General features: G+C 42.6%; 1 pseudogene; it reads left to right on the top strand.

Annotated features, from left to right (window-relative positions):
- Positions 1-14,259, top strand: part of LOC127484376 (transcription initiation factor IIA subunit 1 pseudogene) — a 28,037-nt pseudogene extending 13,778 nt beyond the window's left edge.
- Positions 14,260-23,194: the final 8,935 nt, after the last annotated feature.

Below are 23,194 nucleotides of genomic sequence, written 5' to 3' on the forward strand. Positions count from 1 at the left end.
CAAGATTTTATTTATTTTACAGGTAGAGTTACAGACAGAGAGAGAGAGAGAGACAGAGAAAGGTCTTCCTTCCATTGGTTCACTCCCCAAATGGCTGCAATGGCCGGAGCTGCGCCAATCCGAAGCCAGGAGCCAGGTGCTTCTCCTGGTATCCCATGCGGGTGCAGGGGCCCAAGGACTTGGGCCATCCTCCACTGCACTCCTGGGCCACAGCAGAGAGCTGGACTGGAAGAGGAGCAACTGGGACTAGAACTGGAGCCCATATGGGATGCCGGCACCACAGGCAGAGGATTAACCTAGTGCGACATGGCGCCGGTCCCAAGAATTTTGCTATATAATAATACTTTATCAAGTTATGGTGAAATACAATTTTTAAGAGGAAAGCTCACTGAGTTTAGAAATTTGTCATGTGGGGTTTCAAAGGGCACATGCCGCTCACAAGAGCGCTAAAAACATTTTTTGGCATATTATCACTTGAAGATTCAAGTCTCTGCCTTCCTGAATTGACACTTCAAGGCTCTGTAGTCTTAAGGATGGAATCAGGCTGTATTTTAAGCCTGCAAGAGGAGCTGGAAAACTCAGGAAGCGGCTGCACTGCTGCATAGTCTAACCCAGAGTCCTTACTGTGCAACTGGAGTTCATGCAGCTTGCGCCACCTCCAGCCTCTTTTAGGAGTAACAGATAGAAATCACTTCTTTGCTACAGGCATGTTGTCTGACTTTGTAGAACAAATTCAAAACATCAATCCACAGAAAAACAAGTTCAAGGATTGTTTCCAAAACGGCACAGTTTTTATAAATTGTGTCATTGAGTTATTTTCTTTCTCTGTGAATATTTCTTTTTAATTTTCCAGTTTTATTTTGCTTTAATTGATATGCAATAATTGGATGTGACCCATTTTAAATTATCAAGGATATTAAATAAGGTTTTAGAATTTTGAAAGTTGCAAATTGATTTGTCCCAAGAATGTTACATAGTTTTAGAACTGAATACTGTTAAGCAATAGTTTGAATAATTCACTAAGTAAAAACCAACTATATTAAGAAAGTTATAAAGATTATTAAACTTTTGGATTTTTAAATTCATTTATTCAACAATTTTAAATTCATTCATTCAACTAGTAGTTATATACTGTACTGGGCACTGGGAATGCGATGGGCTGCAAAACCACATACTAGAGGTCATGGTCCAGTTACTGGGGCAAACAAGTCTTAAAACCATGCAAATAAAAGATTACATAAGGAATAAGTGGTGTAATCAAGGAGGTGAAATATGCACACGCTGAGAAGTATAAAACATTGAAAAGTGAAACTGAATACGACCAAATAAAGGAAAAGATGTCCTGCGCACGCGGATTACAAGGATTACCACTGTCAAAATGCCCGCACTACCCAGAGTGTTGTACAGATTCAATGCAATCCCTATCAAAACTCCAGTCATTTTTCACATTTGGATATAGAGAAACCAATCTTAAAATGTGTATGGAGCAACAGAAGATACAAAATGGCCAAAGCAATTTTGAGCAAAAATAGCAAAGCTAGAGGCCTACACACCCTGGTTTGAAACTATATTATAACACTATAGTTATCAAGCAGTATGGTACTGGCATAAAAACAGACATGTTTACCAGCAAGGAGGCCAGAAACAAATCCTTTCATTTCCTATCAACTGATTTTGACATCGCTGCCTAGAATACAAAATGCAGAAGGGACAGTCTTTTTGATAATTGGTGCTGGGAAAATTGGATATCCACATGGAACAGAACGCAATTAGATTCTCCTCTCACAACATGTACAAAAACCAACTAAAAATGATTTAAAGATTTAAAAACAGACCCTCAATCTAGAAAACTACTAAAAGGAAGCAAAGAGAAAAAAAGTGATCTGTCAAAGATTTTTTTTTTTTGACAGGCAGAGTGGACAGTGAGAGAGAGAGACAGAGAGAAAGGTCTTCCTTTTGCCGTTGGTTCACCCTCCAATGGCCGCCGCGGCCGGCGCGCTGCGGCCGGCGCACCGCGCTGATCCGATGGCAGGAGCCAGGAGCCAGGTGCTTTTTCCTGGTCTCCCATGGGGTGCAGGGCCCAAGCACCTGGGCCATCCTCCACTGCACTCCCTGGCCACAGCAGAGGGCTGGCCTGGAAGAGGGGCAACCAGGACAGAATCCAGCGCCCCGACCGGGACTAGAACCTGGTGTGCCGGCGCCGCTAGGCGGAGGATTAGCCTAGTGAGCCACAGCGCCGGCCGCAAAGATTTTTTTTTAATAAGACCTCAAAAATACAGTCGACAAAAGCAAAAATGGATGACTCAGGTTATATCAAATTAAATAACCGCTGTACAATAAAGGACACATCGAATGGAAGGGGAGAGGGAGGGGAAAGGGGAGGGTTGTGGGTGGGAGGGACGGTATGGGGGGGGAAGCCATTGTAACCCATGAGTCGTACTTTGGAAATTTATATTCATTAAATAAAAGATAAAAAAAAAATAAAGGACACATCAACAGTGAGGAGATAACTTACAGAATGGGAGGGAATTTTGCAGGCCATAAATCTCATCTGGAAATCAAACAATTTAAAATGGAAACGGAAGAAAATCTGACTTCAACATGGGCAACATACCTCCGTAGGCATTTCTTGAAAGACATAAAAAGGCCAACAATGAACCCATTGATATCACCAGTCATTCGGGAGAGGAGAAAGCCCTCCATACCTGCTGGAATGGCTCATTACCAAAAAGATGCACAACTCCACGATGTGGCTAAAAGGGAACTCTTGTATGTTAATGGTGGGAATGTCAATGGTGACAGCCATGGTGGCTTCCCTTCGTGGTGCAAGGTGGGGAGTGGGCAATGCCCCCGGGAGCCCTGAAGGGGTGTGGCTTTTTTTTTTAAAGGCATTTTCAAGTTTTTTTTTTTTTTTTTTTTTTTTTTGGCTCCTTCAGAATTGACTTTGAACGCTTGGCCCCAGTCTATGGTGACTTGGGTCACCCTTCGGGTGTGTGTGCTTTCTCAGGGTTGCCCCCTCATTTGAGTTGGTGTGGAAATTGCAAATTTGCCAGACACACACACTATGCCCAAATTCCACAGCTCCGCGATTGAGGCTGGTATTACTGATGTGAGAGACATCTTTCTGGGTGGTGGAGTGGATGAACAAGTCCTGATGGAACTAAGAACCTATGGGAGAATAAGCCAGTGCAGCCTGGGGCAGTTAGCGGATTTCCTCCAGCCGCGGAGCTGCTTTCATGGCAAGTTCAACAGCAACATCAGCCCAGCAAGCACAAGCCCAGACCCTGCTCGTCCTTATTCCCGCATCAGAGCAAGCCCAGCAGCACAAGCTAGCATTCCTGACCCTAGGCGGGTGCAACCCGGGACTGCATCAAAGGTAACCGCTGCAGCAACGGTTGCTACCCGTGCGTGCAGACTCCCGCTCAGCGGATACCAGCAAATGCAGGGCAGCTTCCTCAGGGGCTCAGGGCGGCTTAGGGTGCCCAGGACACCTTTCCGTCTCAGCAGTCCGTGGCGCTAGCACAGGTTAGCCCATAAACACAGCCTGGTGGAGTGTCAACTCCTGTTACGCTGCAGGTATCGGCCCCTCTTCCTGGAGGCATTTCCCCCCAGGGGGGTGTCACCATGCAGCCTCAGCAGATCTCATCGACCTGGACGAGGACTCCAGTTACACCTGCACCAGCGCAGGTAACTGCGGCCGGCCGACAGCGACCTCAGGCCCCGTCTGCTCGGCAGCAGACTCCCCGGTGTCCCAGCTGATGGAGCTGGGGACGCACCATCTGATGATAACAAAGAGGAGGACAAAGAGGAAGACGGCGCTGAGGATGGGCAGTTGGAAGAACAGCCACTTGATAAAGAAAACGACGTGAGTGATGAGAAAGACAAGAGCTCCTTGCCACAGAAAACGTGTGATCACATGATAAGGCAGACAGAGACAGAGACCTTCCATCCAGTGGTTCACTCCCCAAATGCCCACAAGAGCCAGGGCGGGACCAGACTGAAGCCAGGAGCGGAGAACTGAGTCTAGGTCTCCCATGTGGTGGCAGAGACCCAAGTCCCTGAGCCACTGCTGGCGCCTCCAGGGTGCACATTAGCAGGCAGCCGGGATCAGAACTGGAGCTAGGACTCGAACTCAGACGCTCGGATAAGGCACGCCCGCATCCAGCAGCATCCTAAGTGCCGCGCCCACCCCTGCACGCGTTCTGGACTCCTGCACAGTGCCTCTTCCCAAGTGCTGCTGTTTTCCTGGTAGTTACTGAGATTTTTTTGTTACCATGACATTTCTTTCTTTTTTTTTTTTTTTTTAACAGGCAGAGTGGACAGTGAGAGAGAGAGAGAGACAGAGAGAAAGGTCTTCCTTTTGCCGTTGGGTCACCCTCCAATGGCTGCTGCGGCCGGCGCGCTGCGGCCGGCGCACCATGCTGATCCATGGCAGGAGCCAGGTACTCTCCTGGTCTCCCATGGGGTGCAGGGCCCAAGGACTTGGGCCATCCTCCACTGCACTCCCTGGCCACAGCAGAGAGCTGGCCTGGAAGAGGGGCAACCAGGACAGAATCCGGCGCCCCGACCGGGACTAGAACCCGGTGTGCCGGCGCCACAAGGCGGAGGATTAGCCTAGTGAGCTGCGGCGCCGGCGCCAGCCTCTTTTTCTTTTCTTTTTTTTTCTTTTCTTTTCTTTTTTTTTTTTTTTACAGGCAGAGTTAGACAGTGAGAGAGAGAGACAGAGAGAAAGGTCTTCCTTTGCCGTTGGTTCACCCTCCAGTGGCCGCCACCGCCGGTGCACCACGCTGATCCGATGGCAGGAGCCAGGTGCTTCTCCTGGTCTCCCATGGGGTGCAGGGCCCAAGCACTTGGGTCATCCTCCACTGCACTCTCAGGCCACAGCAGAGAGTTGGCGTGGAAGAGGGGCAACCAGGACAGAATCCGGCACCCCGACTGGGACTAGAACCCGGTGTGCCGGCGCTGCAAGGCGGAGGATTAGCCCAGTGAGCTGCGGCGCTGGCACCATGACATTTCAATTGAAATAAAATTTGTGTTTTGATTATAATGCATACATACACACATATAGCCATTATGGAAAACACAATGGAGGGGCCTCAAAAAGTTAAAAATAGAACTTTCATATGAACCAATAATCTCATTACTGTGTGTTTATCCAAAGGACCTGGAATGTGTACATATAAACCATAAATATATACAAATTTTAATTGTCTATTATCAAACAAAATTTTTTTAAATCTAAAACATTACACATTGGCACATGTATTTAAATACCACATTGGGCCACTTAAATATTGACAACTATCATGTGTTGATTATGTTAAATAACACAAAGAGGGGCTGGCACTGTGGCATATCAGGTAAAGCCACTGCCTGCAGTGCTGGCATCCCATATGTGTGTTGGTTCAAGTTCCAGCTGCTCCATTTCCTATCCAGCTCTCTGCTATGGCCTGGGAAAGCAGAAGATGGCCCAAGTCCTTGAGCCCCTGAACCCACGAGGGAGACCCAGAAGAAGCTCCTGGCTCCTGACTTTGGATCGGCACAGTTCTGGCCATTGTGGTCATCTGGGGGAGTGAACCAGCAGATGAACTCTGTGTGTGTGTGTGTGTGTGTGTGTGTGTAACTCTGACTTTCAAATAAATAAATAAATCTTTTAACAAACACACACACGGCTGGCGCCGTGGCTCACTAGGCTAATCCTCCGCCTGTGGCACCGGCACACCGGGTTCTAGTCCTGGTTGGGGTGCCGGATTCTGTCCTGGTTGCCCCTCTTCCAGGCCAGCTCTCTGCTGTGGCCCGAGAGTGCAGTGGAGGATGGCCCAAGTCCTTGGGCCCTGCACCCACATGGGAGACCAGGAGAAGCACCTGGCTCCTGGCTTCAGATCAGCGCGATGCACCGGCTGCAGCTGCCATTGGAGGGTGAACCAACGGCAAAAGGAAGACCTTTCTCTCTGTCTCTCTCTCTCACTGTCCACTCTGCCTGTCAATAAATAAATAAATAAATAAGCTACAAGCAGAGTAAGTTGTGGTCTCAAAATGAAAAGCAGCGTCCCCAGGACGGCCATGGAGTTAGGGCAGAGGTGGAGTGAAGGAGAGCTTGAGAAGAAGCAGCCAAGCTAACTGAGGGGTCCGCGGAGTTGGGTAAATTGTCCATGTGGGTATTGAAGTACTCGGGATAGTGGCAGGGTTTTGAAAAGAGCCAGAGGTGGCCAACCAGGAGCCAAGGTTGGAGGGGAATAAGGTAGGGCTACTTAATGGCATTCACCTCAAAGAGGAGAGTTCTGTCACTGTTTTAAGTACCAGTTCTCCTAGGCAGGTGGACAGAGATGATGCTGGAACTAGTAACACAGCAGCGTCTCCATTCACCTTTCTATGCTGGCGGACGCGTGATGGGAGGAAACGCACACTCAGGGGCAGGCAGAGCCCTCAGCTCCTCACTGAGGCTGAGACTGGGCTGCACCACTGTCATCTCTGCTCACTGGGTCCCAGGTTCCCGAACAAGGAGCCAGGAAGGGAACAGGAAGGGGTGGGATAAGGAGAACCCAGTTTGTTATAGCCTTTGCACTAACGATTATCAAGTGCAATGTATTTTAAATGAAAAGCCCAATGCATGCTTTTGAACAGTGAATTTTTCCATTGTAGATTAACAACACATTCAGAAAAGTAAACAAATCCAAATTCAAGTGCATGAATCATTAGAAAGTAAACACATCTGTGTAACGACTGCCCAGGTCAAACACAAACTCTGTCACTATCCCACAGTCCCCTGCGCCCCTTCCCAATTCCGCCTGCTCTCCCCAAAGGTACCCTCTTTCCTAACTATAAACCATGGATTTGCCTTGCATTTTAAAAATTTTTATGTAAATGAATCGTTCATCTTCTCTTGCTTAGCTTTTTTTTTTAAGATTTATTTATTTGAAAGTCAGTGTAACAGAGTAAGAGACAGAGAATCTTCCATCCACTGATTCACTCCCCAAAGGGCCACATCAGCTGGGGCTGGCTTTATCTGGGTCTCCCACGTGGGTGCAAGGTCCCAAGGACTTGGGCCATCTTCCGCTGCTTTCTTAGGTGCTTTAGTAGGGAGCTGGATCGGAAGTGGAGCAGCTGGGTCTCAAGCCGGCATCCATATGGGATGCTGGCATCTCAGGTGCTGGCTTCACCTGTTATGCCACAACATCAGCCCTTGACTTTTCCACCAAGATTATGCTGCGAGATTTATTCATGGTGTTGCCTCAATCAGTAGCATTTCATCCATTTTTATTTGTTCAGTATCCCAATATATGGATATATATAATTACTTATCAATTCTACTTTTTGGTGGGAATCTACATTGTTTACAGTTTTGAATATTATAAATAACTCAGTTACAATGATTATTATATCTTTTGGTGTAAATATATTTTGGATATTTAATAGGTGAGAAATTGCTGATTATAGGAAACATATACAGTAGATAGAACCAGTTTTCTAAAGTAATTATATCTATTTACACTCCCATAAGTAGTATATCAGAGAGCCAGTTGTTCCATATCCTTACCCACATTCGGCATTGTCAGTCTTTTAAATTTAGCCATTTCTAGTGGGTATGCAGTAGTATGTAATTTTTAGTTCGAACTGTGTTTTCTCCAGAGCTGGCATTGTGGTGTAGTGGCAGATGAAGCCACTGATGCTCACGATGTTGACATCTCATATGACTGTAATGGTTCAAGTCCTGACTGCGCTGCTTCCCTCTTTCTGCTGCTGTGCCTGGGAACACAGCGGTAGGTGGTCCAAGTAGTTGGGTCCCTGCCACTCATGTGGGAAAGCTGGATGGAGCTCCTGGCTCCTGACCCAAATCTGGCTCCCCTTGGGGAGTGAACCAGCAAATGAAAAATCTCTCTCTCCCTCTCTCTGTGTCTTTTTTTCTTCCTTCCTTCCTTCCTTCCTTCCTTCCTTCCTTTCTTTCTTTCTTTCTTTCTTTCTTTCTTTCTTTCTTTCTTTCTTTCTTTCTTTCTTTCTTTCTTTCTTTCTTTCTTCTTTTTTAAATATAGGTTTTGTGGTCAAAGGTGTGAAGCCCAATCCAGTTCTTTTTTTTTTTTAAGATTTTTTTTTTTTTTAATATGAAAGACAGAGTTGCAGAGAGAGGTAGAGACAGAGAGAGAGGTCTTCCATCCACTGGTTCACTCCCCAGATGGCCGCAACAGCCGCAGCTATGCTGATCTGAAGCCAGGAGCCAGGAGCTTCTTTCCAGTCTCCCATGCAGGTGCAGGGGCCCAAGGACTTGAGCCATCTTCTACTTCTTTCCCAGGCCATAGCAGAGAGCTGGATTGGAAGAGGAGCAGCCGGGACTAGAACTGGCACCCATGTGGGATGCAGGCGCTTCAGGCCAGGGTGTTAACCTACTGAGCCACATCGCCAGCCCCCTGTGTCACTCTTTTAAATAAATAAATAAATCTTTCCCCAACAACATAAGCAGTTACCATCCAACCAGTTGGGGGCCCAGATGGAGCAACAACTCAAAGAAAGGGCGAATTCTCTATGTCTTCCTCTCCTGCCCCTGGACATCAGAACTCCAAATTCTTCAGGCACTGGACTTGGGACTCAGCAACGGCTCTCAGGCTCTTTGGTTTTCAGCCTTGACTAAGAATTACACCATTGGTTCTGGGGCCTTTGGACTAGAATTCAACCATGCTACCAGCCTTCCTGATTCTCCACTTGATAGATGGCCTATCACGGGACTGCTCAGCCTCCATATTCAATAAATCCCTTTTCCCATACTTACTGATTTTATCTCCCTGGAGAACCTTCACCAAAATATATACCATGTGATTCTATTTACATAACACTCTTTAAATGACAAAATTATGCAGACAGAAAATAACTGGGAGTCTTCAGAGGTAAGAAATTGTGGCAGAGTGAAGCGGCTATGTCTATAAATGTGAAATAGCATGAGGGAGAATATTGTGCTGATAGAATGGCTCCGTATTTTAATTATGGTAGTGGTTACATGTGTCTACACATACAATAAGATAGCATAGATCTGTAATACACTTCATGTCACTGTCAATCTTCTGGTTTTGATACTATTATATCATACAAGATGTAACCAATAGCAGAAACTAGAACTTTGTAATAACAATGTCTTGTGAATCTATATTCGTTTTTTTTTTAAAAAGTCAGTGTGAAAAAGTCATATCCAATAGATTCAAAAAAGCATTTGCAAAGTCCCACATCCCCTTATTCTCAATAAACAAGAGGAAAAAGGGTATCTACAAAAAAAAATCCTATAGCCAACGACATGATTAATTACAGTAAACAGTTCAATGCTTTCCCCTGATATCAGAAACAAAGTAAGGATATATTCGATTATCCCCACTTCTATTCAACATTGTACTAGTAGCCCTAGCCTGTGCAATAAAGGAAGAAAAAAAGTAAAGGTCTATAGACTAAAAGTAAATAAAACTTTTTATTCACAGACAACACAATCACCTTTGTAGAAAGCAGAGAATTTTTAAAAAGCTATTAAAACTAATTGGTGTATTTAATAAGATTTCAGGGTTTAAAATCAATGTGTAAAAACAAATTATATTTTTACATATATTTCTATGTTTATATTTAGTATTGGTCTGCTGGTGAATGAATACCTTCAATATTTAAATGTTTGAAATTGTTTAATTCCCATCATTTTTGAAGGACGTTTTCACTTAGTATGGACTTCCGGGTTGCAGTCATTTTCTTTGAAACTGATATATTGTCTTCTGACTTTCATTGTTTTCATTGAAGTATCATGTGTCCTTTCTTTCCCCTGCCTGCTTGTAGGTGTTTGTCTTTTGTTTAACAGTTTTTGCTATGATGATCCTAGTATACTTTTCTTTGTATGTATTGTTCTTGGTGTAGTAACTCTTGAACATACAGCTTGATAACTTCTGTGAGTTTTGGAAAATTCTCAGGCTTTAGCTCTTCAAATATGAGGGATCTTCAAAATGTTATTGGGGGAGTAGGCATTTACGTTGGGGGTGTAGACACCTATATCCTACACCAGAATACATGGATCAGATTCCTGGCTCTGGCCCCTGACTCAGTTTCCAGTCAATGCAGACTCTGGAAGGCAGTGGTGACAGCTCAATTAGTTGGATGCTGGCTACCCATGTGGGAGACTTGGATTTCATTTCCAGATTCTGGCTTCAGCCCTGTCCTAGCCCCAGCTATGGGGGTATTTGGTGAGTGAATCGTTGGATAGGAACACACACATTCATTCATTCGTTCTCTCTCTCTCTCTCTTCTTCTCCATCTCTCCCTCAAAAAATTTCCCCTAAGATTTTGAAAGTTCACAGAAATATATATTATGAACAAAATATGCATAGATTAAAAATGTTTTAATCAAAATAAATATCTTTCAATTCCATTTTCTATGAACTTTTTAAAGTACCCTCAATATTACTTCCGGCCCATTCTCCCTCTCTTCTCCTTCTGGGACTCCAAAATGAGTCTCAAAACTTTTCTATACCACTATTCCGTGTCCACTAGAAGAAACTGACTCAAAGTCCCCTTGTCTCTCTATATTAAATCTTTTAGATTAGGCCATAAATGTGTTACATATCATAAAAAATAATTCCTTAAAGGTGGCACCAAAGCTTCTGCATAGCTTTCAAAGAGCATGTATAGTATTTTTTATTTAATTTTTACCTTCTTGTGAATTAGATGGATGCTTTTACTTTAAAAGAAAAAAAGAAGTATCAGTCTCAAATACTGTTTTGGTACTTAAACTATGTTTTATAAGCATTAACTTCTATTCACCTATACTTATGGAAAAAGTCTGTGTCCTTCATTTATTACTAACAGCTAGGGATATATGGCTGTGGATGCATATTTCTGTTTTAGCTTTTGTTTGAGCAGCTTCCAAAACATCATCCTATAGGTTTTTGGAATCTGTGCCAAGTTCAGCTCAGATTAAGTTTCTTTGTTAGGACTGCTTTTTGAAGCATCTGGAGCAGAAATCATATACTTCTGCTGCATAGCAAAGAAACATTTGGAAATCATCAGAGACATCATAATAGAGGGTGAATAGTATTGTATGTTTTTTCTCAGGATAGGTAATGCCTGCAACAAAAAATGATTTTATCAAGAATTTAGAAAACTCTATATTGATATTGTTAAAACATTTTAAGCAGCTGATAGCTTACTTTGAATAAGATAATTCTACATATTATTGTTTCTAAAGCTACTGTAGAATACTTCTGAATAAAAGTAGGGATTTCTCCTTTTTACATATTTTCAGTGCTATACACACATACACAAGTTAAAAAGGCATGCAAGATTTAGATTTTTAGCTTAGTATCATAATTTTACTTTTGTTTATTCCCAGATTTTAAGCAGCGATCTCAATAATCCTTTATATAATTTCAACAAACAGCATCACTGTGAGTAAAGAGGCTGTCTTAGGCTTGGTTTAGACTCATTGAACAACAAAAATCCTTAACTCTCCTAAAGACAAAGACCTATTTTTTTTATTAAAAGAATTTCCAAGGGTAGCTCTTAGTTTCTAAAATAATACATTGTGTCATACTCATAAATGGGCCAGGATTTCAATATAAGTCTCATAAGTGTTGTAGCTGTGAAATAAACCTAAGCCTACAGTTTCTAGAATGATTGATGGGTTTGTAGAGATCACTTGATTGTCCGACATGCAACCGTGAAGAGGTACATTCAGATTGTGGTCTGGAAATCCAAATGATTTAGTGGATAAGTGCCAGGCTGTGGAACCAAAAGCAAAGAGTTCTCTTTCTGGCTGGAGGTGACCTTTGTCAGGCTCCTTTCTGTGTTATTCTTAAATTTAGAAATGACTTTTTCCTCCCAGTTTACTTCAAAAGGATGGTATAAGCCTTTGGAATCATTGTGGCACAATGGAACCTAAATGAACCCTCCCACATCTATGCATGGGAAAATCAACTGACACCTCCCAATTCCACCAATCGTGAAATCAAACGCTGACTGTCTAGGTGCTAATTAAAGTGCCCATAGTTAACATTTGTGTGAATCCAAGCCTTCAAATTGGTGGAACTGTTTTTCCAAAATCCCTAATACATGTTTACTTTTTTAAAAATCTCATAAATAGCAAGAAGATACTAGCAGAAAGGTGGACAGATCCTTTAGGGAGTAAGGAAATGCATTTTTGCTTCTTTATAGTCTACCTTATCTCCACCTTAAAGACATAGCTAAAACGTGATGTCTGAAATATATGTAGCAATGAAGTTTTTATTGATTGATATAAATATGTATGGCTTTGTTCAGCTGAATACTGCTGGTAGGAGTTACTGGCGTATGTAATACATTATCTTATTACACTCATTTTATGGAAGCTGATCCTGATGGGACAGTGGAAGGAGAGCTTACTCCGGCTTTCTGGAAAAGCAATTAATCCTACTGCTTATGTAGCGACCATGTCTTGGATCGCACTGGTGTGCTGGCACCCTCTCTCCTTTTATTAAAACAAAAATGCAGCTGCTGACCAGAAGTGCAGCTCTACAAGTGGGGCTTTCATCATGTTGCTAAGAGATTCATATCCAGGGTTGACATCATTTCAGTTATGGCCTTTTCATTATTAAAGTTTGGAATTTTGAGTTTGTTTATTGAAGATTTAAAGCTATAGGTTAAATCACCAAATTGAAATCCACTTACTTTCCTATATCATAAGTGGATAAGGTATGCTGCAAAAAGTATCCTTCAGCTTTTCCCACCAGCTGAATAATTCTAACTGAATTACTTGTCTCGTCAAGAACACGATGTGTAGTTTTTCCTGAATCCTTAGCATTTTTTCTTTACAAGTGATTCTCGTATCCTTCAGTTTCTAGTAGTGCGTTTAGCAAATGCTTGAGCTGTTGGCTATTAAATGTTAGTAAAAATAGTGGCCGTGACTTCTACCTAACCCTGTGGCAACTTTACTGACTTCATCTGTTTCTCATCAGTCTCTAAAAATGATAATTCCTTAAGACACATGGCATTCACCAATGTTTACAAAGATTTTTAACTCTCAGTCTGATCTTGTGCTCAGGGCCCTCCCAATTTGTAATCCAACCTTTCCATGGCAGTGAATATTTTATTGTAAAAATAAAAATTAGCAGAATGCTTTTCATCTAGAGTTTAGGGTAAACTCTATTTTAAATAGCAGAAATAGCACTATGTACTTATCAAAGACCATTTTTTGACATTAATGAAATATAAAGTTCATATTTTAAAATTTCTAGAATTTGAGGTTTGGGCATTTTAACTCTTGCTTTCCCATTAAATCTAAGTCTACTATGTTAAACTTATGACTACCATAAACATGACTGAAATATGGGGCCTGCATTGTGGCACAGTGGGTTAAGCCACCACCTGTGACACTGGCATACTACAGGGCACCGGTTCGAGTACCAGCTCTTCCACTTTCCCATCCAGCTCCCTGCTAATGTTCCTGGGAAGGCAGTGGGAGATGGTTTAAGTCCTTGGGCCCCTGCACCCACACGAGAGACCTAGAAGAGGCTGCAGGCTCCAGGCTCCTGGCTCCTGGCTCTGACCTGGCCCAGCCCTGGCCATTGCAGCCATATGGGTACTGCTCTGAGTACCAGCTGTCCACTTCTGAGCCAGCTCCCTGCTAAAATGGCCTGGCAAAGTAGTGGAAGATAGTCCAAGTGCTTGGGCCCCTGCACCCTCATGGGAGACCCAGAAGAATCTCCTTGGTTCCTGGCTTCAGATTGGCCCAGTTCTGGCAGCTGTGTCCATTTGGGGAGTGAACCAGCAGATGGAAGCATTCTCTCTGTGTCTCCCTCTTTCTGTAACTCTGCTTCTCAAATAAATAAATAGATCTTTTTAAAAAAGACCAAAATAAAAATTGTTGAATATGGATGGATGGCTTTTATCTTCATACCATGTATTCTGCATACATAGTAGTAGATAACATTGCGGGAGTTTTTTGTTATTTAAGAAAAATAATATCTAGAAAAAGCAACTGGAGTAACGGCTGTGACATCACTCTGACTTCTTTCAAGACTGTTGGCACTGTTACACACAGCAGGAGGCACATAGACGGAAGTAGATTCGCAAGTTCCTAATTCTCAAAAGTGGTTGTCTCATCACGCTACTGTCAGACAGCAACTGGGTATCACCTGGTTCAAGGCAGCCACGCCTCCGGCCGCAGGGACCACACTGCAGCGACGTCCGCCGCTCACGTCACTCACGTCATTACGCAGTCGCGCCCGGCGTCACGACTACTCATGGCTGATTAAAGCCTCGGCCACGTGACTGCACGCTCCAGCCGCCTCCCTGAAGGACCACGGGGTCCGAAGCGCCCGCGCGGTTCCTCCACGTGGCCCCACTCCGAAGCTTCCTAGGGGTCCCGACTTCAGCCAGTTTGCAAGGATAACAAAGACCTCCCACTCCTGTCTCTCAGAAATTCCACGAGTTTTTGTCTGTGCTGAACCAAGGCCAGGGGTCAGATAGTTGAAAACATTCCCCCGCGGCTGCCTATTCCAACAGTTACAGTTAAGACACGTGTTCTGATTGTGGGGAAAAACAGGCCGCATTTAGAAAGACGATTCTGGTGGAATTTGACGTGCAGTCGTGATCAGCAAACGAATGGCAGTCACCTCAGCTGACTCTTGGCGTTCCAGTTTCCCCTCTCCGCATCTGCATTTTTAAAGTAGGCTTACGACCGGTAATAACTAGTTATTTATTCATATCATAAAACTACGGCTCCAATTCCACTTCTGTGTGTTTAAAAAAAAAAAAAAAAAAAAAAAAACCTTAGCTTCACAAGAGAGATGCCAAACACCATTCAGAGCACTTGAAATGGGCAGTTTCCACCGTGCAAACTGTTATCATGAACCCACCCTATGGGATCCGTGTCACTGCAGCTGACCAATGGAAAGATCGACTCATTTCTTTCAACCTCACAGCTATTAATACCAGCAAGCCAGATCCGAATCCTGACTTTCCCTAAGCCTGTGTCCAAAGGCTTATTGATAGTATAGCTCAAATCACAGAGATCAGTTTCCTCTGCAGTATTTCGCTGCTCCAAGGACAGCACAGAGTAATGATGACCGCGCTGCATCCATCCCATTACCAGGCTTTATGTACCTTTTGTTAGCACTGCTCCAGCTGCCCCAGCAGATCTGCGGAATGGCACAGCTCAAATCTTACAGATCGAGAAAGCGAACAACAGTGCTGTCTTGTCTTTATAATTGAGGGGAGGTCGTGAATGTGGGTTTCCTACTGAGTTCTTGGTCTGTGTATCAGCTACTGTACTGGAGTGGTTTCTGACCTCCAGACACCTCAGAGTTCCCCTAATCTTGAAACGGTTGTGGCCGAGATTGCTATCATCATCTAAGGAGAAATCAAGAATGATGTTTTAAAATCCTCTTTTATTAACAACCACTCTCTTCCAATGGGATCAATTTAAAGTATTTATGTAGAGAATGTGACACGTGAGTGAGGTTACTGCTGTATTTTGAGATAATTTGGACTGATCCGTGAGTTTGGCAAGGGGAATGAATTGAAGATAATCTGTTAAAATGTTTTATTTCCTAGATTTTTCTTTACAGAATAAGATAGGAACAAGGCACACATAAAGTTCATGGGAAATGAAATTCAAAGGTAATCTTATTTTTATGTAAAAAAATCTTTTGAAATCCAGTTTTTTTCATAATTCATATTTTCCGCAAACTTTTTGAAGATTTATTTATAGGTACTTTGTGTGTGTTTGTGTGCACATGCATGCTTAGATACTAATATATTTGTGTATGTGTGCTTAGATACAGGCATGTGTGTGGCTACACATATATTGAAAAAGGAAGAAAAGGCAAAGCTCACAGTAGCAAACAGGATGAAAGGAAAAGGGAGTCATAAGCAGAAAAAGCAGACACATTTAGCTAATACAAATGGACTATGGAAGTAAAAACTATGTCTAGTATTTTGTAACATACACATGGCTAGAATTCCACAATCAGATGTTTATTGAGTGCATATTACATGCTTAGCACTGTGGAAAGAGGAGACTGAATGGCATGTTTAAGACATGGTCTCTACTTTCAAAGAATAGAAAATCCAATGGAGCAGCCAAGTTAACATGTGTAAGAAACTAGAGAAATGTGACAAGGTATTGGGGTGGAATGAGTTAGCTTTGCATAAGAGATTAGAATTCTCAGGTTCTGAGCCATGAGCATGTAAATTGCTGCCTAAATTTTCCTACAGTCATTCCTGAAATCAGGTCGTCTTTGCATTCAGGAATTTCAACTTCTCTGCTAAAGACAATTCTAGGCTTCTCTGGTGAGGCCCACTCCTATTACAGAGAAGCAGGCCTGTTTTCACGCTGCGACATCACATCACGCTCTCATGCTTTTCCAGAATTGGCTGCTGAAGATGGAAAGCCACGCTTTTGCAACGCCTCCCGTCCCTGCTGCAGGAGGGAGATGCGGCCAGGCTGATGTTTTGAATCAAACTGTGATTGCAGACTAGAAATTATCCTTCCTCTGTTCCTCCGCCCTTTGTGCATGGAATGAAGAAACAGCATGAACAGAAAGGACCTATTGAATCCCTTAAAACATGAATGAGAATAAACTCACGTGAGAAATAACTTTCTCAGGTTATTCCACCGCCACTAAAATTATTTCAGATGCCATCAAAATTTAACATAAAGAACTTAAACTAACATTCAGATACATTTGGTGAGTAACATTGCTAACTAGAATTGTGTAGATCAAGACAGTTTCACAAAAGAAAAGTCATTTGTGGTCAGCCAGGTATAAAATGTGGCTCTAGATGCCAAAGTGTAATGAAATTAAATTTATGTCACTATTTTTGCTTTCTTTTCTACAAACTAATCATGAATCTACAGTGTCACTTAGGTTTGCTTAACAGCTGGTGTTGATGAAAAGATACTGGTCTTAATATATAGTAAGGATGGTTATAATAAACTGAGTACAATATGCTGAAAATTTTTATGAGTCAATTCATAATGTACATGTGAACTTGTCAGAAAAAATCAATAGCTTACTGAAGGATCAACCTGGGGGAAGGAATTCCAAGATCAGAGTTTTTAGATTAGTCTACTGTTAGTTTTTAAGTTAAAAGCTAGCTGCAGTAAAATTAGAAGTGGGTTACATTTGCATAGTTTAGCTAGTTATTTTGCCCCATTAGATGACTAAGCAAAGAGTTCCTTGCTAGGAATCTCTGGCCAATGTGATGGCTTCTAGATGTTAAGAAAAATGGAGTATGATGATATTAATTTGCTGCTAACTAATGTCGTACAACATTGCTAAATGACAGTCCATCTGTCAAATTAACGTCATGACATCCTACTTGTTATTTTAATATGTTATGAGGATGAAATGTGTTTTTTAGATATGTTTTACATTTGCACTAAGTAATGGAAAGTACAATATATTATGTGCCTGTGCCCTGAGGAGAGTTTTTAACCAAAATAATTGAAGGCAATAAATCTTACCTCATTCCTCCTGTCTTCCTGCCCCGTCCCGGCTGCCTTCTGCGTTGCTGTATCTCTGGGGCACAGCGCCTCCTCCACAGTGGCAAAGGCTGAGCACCACTGTGCGCTTTCTGCAATCAAGCCCGCAATACCTGCCGAGAGTTCGCTTTGTCTTGAAATGCCCATTTCATCAACACTCCGTGGCCGCTTCTCTTCCCTAAGATTGAAATGTGCGTTTGAATGATGTGGCTATTGAACCTAAGTATTTCAAATAATTAGGAACATCTATAAGCTAATAAATCTCTCCTACGGTTTTAATTTGATTGTACACATGGTAGGTGTTTTTGTTTAAGAGGCTGTGGGGAGGGGTGCCTGATTTATAATGTGCTTGGGTCTTTTGTTTAAATTGTCACAGGCAGCAGTGATAAAGCTGGATGCAGAGAAATGATGCAATTCACATTTGATATATAACTTATTATCTTTAATCATGCCTTGATCTTGCCAATATTCCCTAAGGTGGATATTTTAAAATCTGAAGATGATTCACTTTAAGATGCACTGTTCTAACAACCAGGATTTCTCAGTGTGCTTTGTTTCATGGCTAAATACACTGCTCAGTCAATTATTATACATCGTCTTTGCAAAAGTGATCTTTGGTTTGTGTCCTTGGTATAACACTATCCAGAGTATTTTCAGTGTATGTTTAAATGTGACAATATATTACGAAAGGCGAATTTTTAAACGATTTAAATGGAATACTTTTCAACAAGAAATAATGATGTGAATATAAACTAATCCAATATATATGAATGTAGCCCAGGCTTGCAGTATTGGTTTATCCATTAATTTTCTTGGCCCAGGTGTTTGTTTAGCGGGAAATCCCCTCACAATGTGATGAGAGACGTATTTGACTCAGAGCTGGGCGTACAGCTCCACGTGCTGTGCTTCTCAGCGCTCCAAACCGTCTGGCCAGAACTACTGCCTACAAGCTTCAAAATCACCAGGCAAGAAAGTGATTCACGACCCTTCCGTGGAAGAAACACTTTTTATGGCTTTCAGTTGTCAAACTGCAATAGTAACAAACCTAAACAGCAAGGAATTTTATTAGCAATTTCATTATAAAATTCTTAGTGAATAATTTGAGATATTTTTCTTAACTAGAAACCTTTTGTTGACGTTCATACTTAAAAGCTCATTCATTTCTTTTACAAGTTAAGCAATACAAAAATCTCAAAAGTGCAACTTCCACCTACAGATCTCACCTCTCAGGGAAAACTGCTGTTAACGCACTGCCATGATTTCCCGACTGTTTTTCACAAAATACTTAAAAACTTTAATTATGCTTGTGCACACGACTTTGCATATGGGTATCTTTCCATATCAATCCAGATATAAAGAACTCAGTAGCTTTTACTAATGGCATGGTATTCAGCAGGTGCACGTGGGCACTTCTAAAAATTCACAGAGAATGGACTAAAAAGGAGGTCTATTTTGGTACCAAAAAAGTGGAATCCATGCATGGTTTTTTTCATAACTCATATTTTTCCTGAAATTGCTGGAGCACCTTCATGCCTAACTTTTTCTAGAAACTGCCACACTCATCTTCCACAGTCTTTGTATGCCATGTCACATTCTTCTCACCAGGGTATACACATTTAGATTCCTCTACATTTTTGCCAACAACTGACATGGTCCATTTTAAATATGCTAGCCATTCCAGATGAAGTGGGGTGGCATTTTATCATCATTTTAATTTAATGACAATATTGAGTGTCTGTTCTTATGTTAACATGCCATCTGTGTATTTTACTTGGTTCAGGGTCTGTTCAAGTTGTGGGCCCATTTTTTAAATAGGTTTGCTTTTGTGTTATGGAGTTTTTGAGAATTCTTTGTATATTCTGGATTCAAATCCTTTATCAGATATTTGTTATGCCAATATTTTCTTCTCATCTGTGACTTTACATTCTCTCAATAGTGTCTTTCCAAAACAGAAGGGCCAGTATTCTGGTACAGTAGGCTAAGCCTCTGCCTGCAGCACTGGCACCCCATATGCATGCCAGTTAGTGTCCCAGATACTCCACTTCCAATCATGCGCCCTGCTGATGGCCTGGTAAAGCAGTGGAAAAAAGCCAAAGTCCTTGGGCCCCTGCACCTGTGTGGGAGACCCAGAGGAAGCTCCTGACTTTGGATTGGATGAGCTCCGGCCTTTGTGGCCATTTGGGGAGTGAACCTGCAGATGGAAGACCTTTCTCTCATCCCTCGCTCTCTCTGTCTATAACTCTAACTCCCAAATAATGAAAATCTTAAAAAACAGAAACTTAAATCTGATAAGTCAAATTTGTCCATATTTCTTTAATAGATCATGCCCCTTTTTTTAAAAAATGATTTATTTATATGAAGGGGAGAGTGACTGAGAGAGGGAGGGAGGGAGATAAAGAGATCTTCCTTCCACTGGTTTATTCCCCCAAAGCTCAAACAGCCAGGTCTACACCAAGCCAAAGCCAGGGGCCAGGAACTCCACCCCTGTCTCCCACATGGGTGGCAAGGTCCCACACACTTGGGCCGTCTTATGCTGCCTTCCCTGGAGCATTAGCAGGAAGCTGGATTGGAAGTAGAACAGCAGGGACTCAAACTGGTAATCCACTATGTGAAGCCAGCCTCACAAGTGACAGCTTAGCCCACTGTGCCAAGACACTAGTCCCTAGATTATGCGTTTAGTATCACATCTAAGAAATATTTCCTACACCTAGGCTGCAGAGAGCTTTCACCTTTACCTTCTTCAAGAGGTTTTATAGGGGACTGGCGCTGTGGCACAGTGGGTAAAGCCACCACCTGAGTGACGGCATCCCAGGTGGGCACTGGTTCGAGGCCTGGCTGCTCCTCTTCCGATCCAACTCTCTGCTGTGGCCTGGGAAAGCAGTGGAAGATGGCCCAAGTCCTTGGGTCCCTGCACCCATGTGGGGGCATGGGAGACCTGGAGGAAGCTCCTGGCTTCAGATCAGTGCAGCTCTGGCCATTGCAGTCAAAACCAGTGGATGGAAGACCTCTCTCTTTTTCTTTCTCTCTCTCTCTCTCTCTCTCTCTCTCTCTCTCCCTCTGCCTCTCTGTAACTCTTTTAAGTAAATAAATTTTTTTAAAAAAAAGAGGTTTATAATGTAAGGTTTATGATGACTTGGAGATAATTTTTGTATATGGCATATGGTATAGGTCCAAGTTTATCATTATGTACAATTGTCCTATCAACATTTGTTGAAATTAGTATCCTCTGTCTCAGCTAGATTGTCTCTGCACTGTTGTCAGAAATAAATTATCCAGAAGCAGGCATCTGGCCTAGCAGATTAAGATGCCACATCTCATATTGGAGTACATGGGTTCAAGTCGCAGCTCCACTCCTGTTGGCACCTTCCTGATAATGTGGACCCTTGAAGGCAGTTGGTGCTGGCTCAAGCAGCTGGGTCCTGGGGCTGGCATTGTGGCACAGTGGTTTGAACTGCCAAGGGATATCTGAATCCCTATCAGGGTGCTGGTTCAAATTCCAGCTCTTCTGCTTCCAATCCTACTTCTTCCTAATGCACATGGAAAGGCAGCAGATGATGGCCCAGGTTCTTGGGGGCCCTACCACCCATGGGAGAAATCCAGATTGAGTTCCTGTCTCCTGGCTTCAGCCTGGGCCAGACCTGGCTGTTGAGGGAATTTGGGGATTCAACCAGTAGAGGAAGGTCTCTCTGTCTCTCTGTCTCTCTCTCTCTTTCTCTTGATCTGCCTTTCAAATAAGTAAATCAATGTTTAAACATGGCTGGTCCCTATCACCAATGTGAGAGGCCGGGATTGAGTTTTTAGATCCTGGTATGTGGGAAGTGGCTGGGAGTGCTCTCTGTCTCTATGCCTTTCAGATGGACAAACAGATAAATAAATTTTTAAGAAAATTAATGTTTCTTAAAAAACATTTCCCCATGTGTGGGTATATTTCTGAATTCTATATTCCATTTATTTGTCTATATTTATAATACTACACGGTCTTGGTTACTGTAGATTTTTAGTATTCAAATCAGGTAGTATTAATCCTCCAACTTTCTTTTTCACAAAAGCTGTATTGACCATTTTAGGTACTTTTCATTTCCATATAATTTATTGAATCAGCTCACAGGAATTCTAAGATCTCATTGAGAAGAACTAATGTCTAAAAAATACTAAGTCATCCAATGCATGAAAAAGCTAATTTCTTGCCATTGTTTAGTCTTGTTTAGTTTTCTCAACAATGTTTTAGTTTTCAGTATATGGGTCTTGCACATATTTTGTTACATTTATTCTTAAATATTTCATATTTTATGCCATTGTAAATATGCTGTCTTTCTTTTCAATTTCTGATTGTTAGTGTATAGAAATATTACTGATCTATGTTTATTGCTTTCATGTCTTCCAACCTTACTAAGCTCACCTATTACTAAGCTTATCACTTAGCGATAGCTTATCACTAGTTGAGCTGTGTATTGCATTATATACAATGTGAATAAATGCTCCCTTTCTAACTTTATGCCTAATTGCACTGGATAGTGCACCACCAGTACAAGTTAAATTGGCATAGTGAAATGAGAAAAATTTGTCTTGTTTTGATTTTCTGGAGAAAGCATCCAATCATTCATCATTAAGTAATGAAGTTTCTTCTAGTTATAGAATAAAACTATCTGCTGAGAGTTTTTGTCAGGGTTGGATGCTGGATTTTGATATCTACTTTTTCTGTGTCTGTGAGATGATCCTATGGTTCTTAATGTTTAGTTCATTAATATAATTCACATTGAATTGTTTAATATTAAACCAACCTTGCATTCCTGTGATAAATCCAACTTTATTGTGATATATTATCTTTTATTTATTTATTTATTTTGGACAGGCAGAGTGGACAGTGAGAGAGAGAGACAGAGAGAAAGGTCTTCCTTTTGCCATTGGTTCACCCTCCAATGGCCGCCGCGGCCGGCGCGCTGCAGCTGGCGCACTGCGCCTATCCGAAGGCAGGAGCCAGGTGCTTCTCCTGGTCTCCCATGGGGTGCAGGGCCCAAGGACTTGGGCTATCCTCCACTGCACTCCCGGGCCACAGCAGAGAGCTGGCCTGGAAGAGGGGCAACCGGGACAGAATCTGGCGCCCCGATATATTATCTTTTTTTATTTTTATTTTATTTTTTTTTTATTTTTTGACAGGCAGAGTGGACAGTGAGAGAGAGAGACAGAGAGAAAGGTCTTCCTTTGCCGTTGGTTCACCCTCCAATGGCCGCCGCGGCCGGCGCGCTGCGGCCGGCGCAGCGCGCTGATCCGATGGCAGGAGCCAGGAGCCAGGTGCTTTTCCTGGTCTCCCATGGGGTGCAGGGCCCAAGCACCTGGGCCATCCTCCACTGCACTCCCTGGCCACAGCAGAGAGCTGGCCTGGAAGAGGGGCAACCGGGACAGAATCCGGCGCCCCAACCGGGACTAGAACCCGGTGTGCCAGCACCACAAGGCGGAGGATTAGCCTAGTGAGCTGCGGCGCCGGCCAGATATATTATCTTTTTTAAAAAAGTATTTTCATCTGCTCAAAAGGCAGAGTGACAGAGAAGGAAAAAGGTGTCTTCCATCCACAGGTTCATTACAAATGTCTAAGGCTGGGTGGGGCCAAATCCAGGAGATACATTTTTAAAAAGAAGAAAATACTCACATGGTATCTATCAGTATTTGTAGGCAGATCTAAGAGAAAGCCTACACTGGTGGATAACTTCCCAGTGGTTC

The sequence above is a fragment of the Oryctolagus cuniculus genome, chromosome 17 (assembly GCF_051225735.1).
Source record: "Oryctolagus cuniculus isolate XC-2025 breed Fujian yellow rabbit chromosome 17, ASM5122573v1, whole genome shotgun sequence".
Lineage (NCBI taxonomy): Eukaryota > Metazoa > Chordata > Mammalia > Lagomorpha > Leporidae > Oryctolagus > Oryctolagus cuniculus.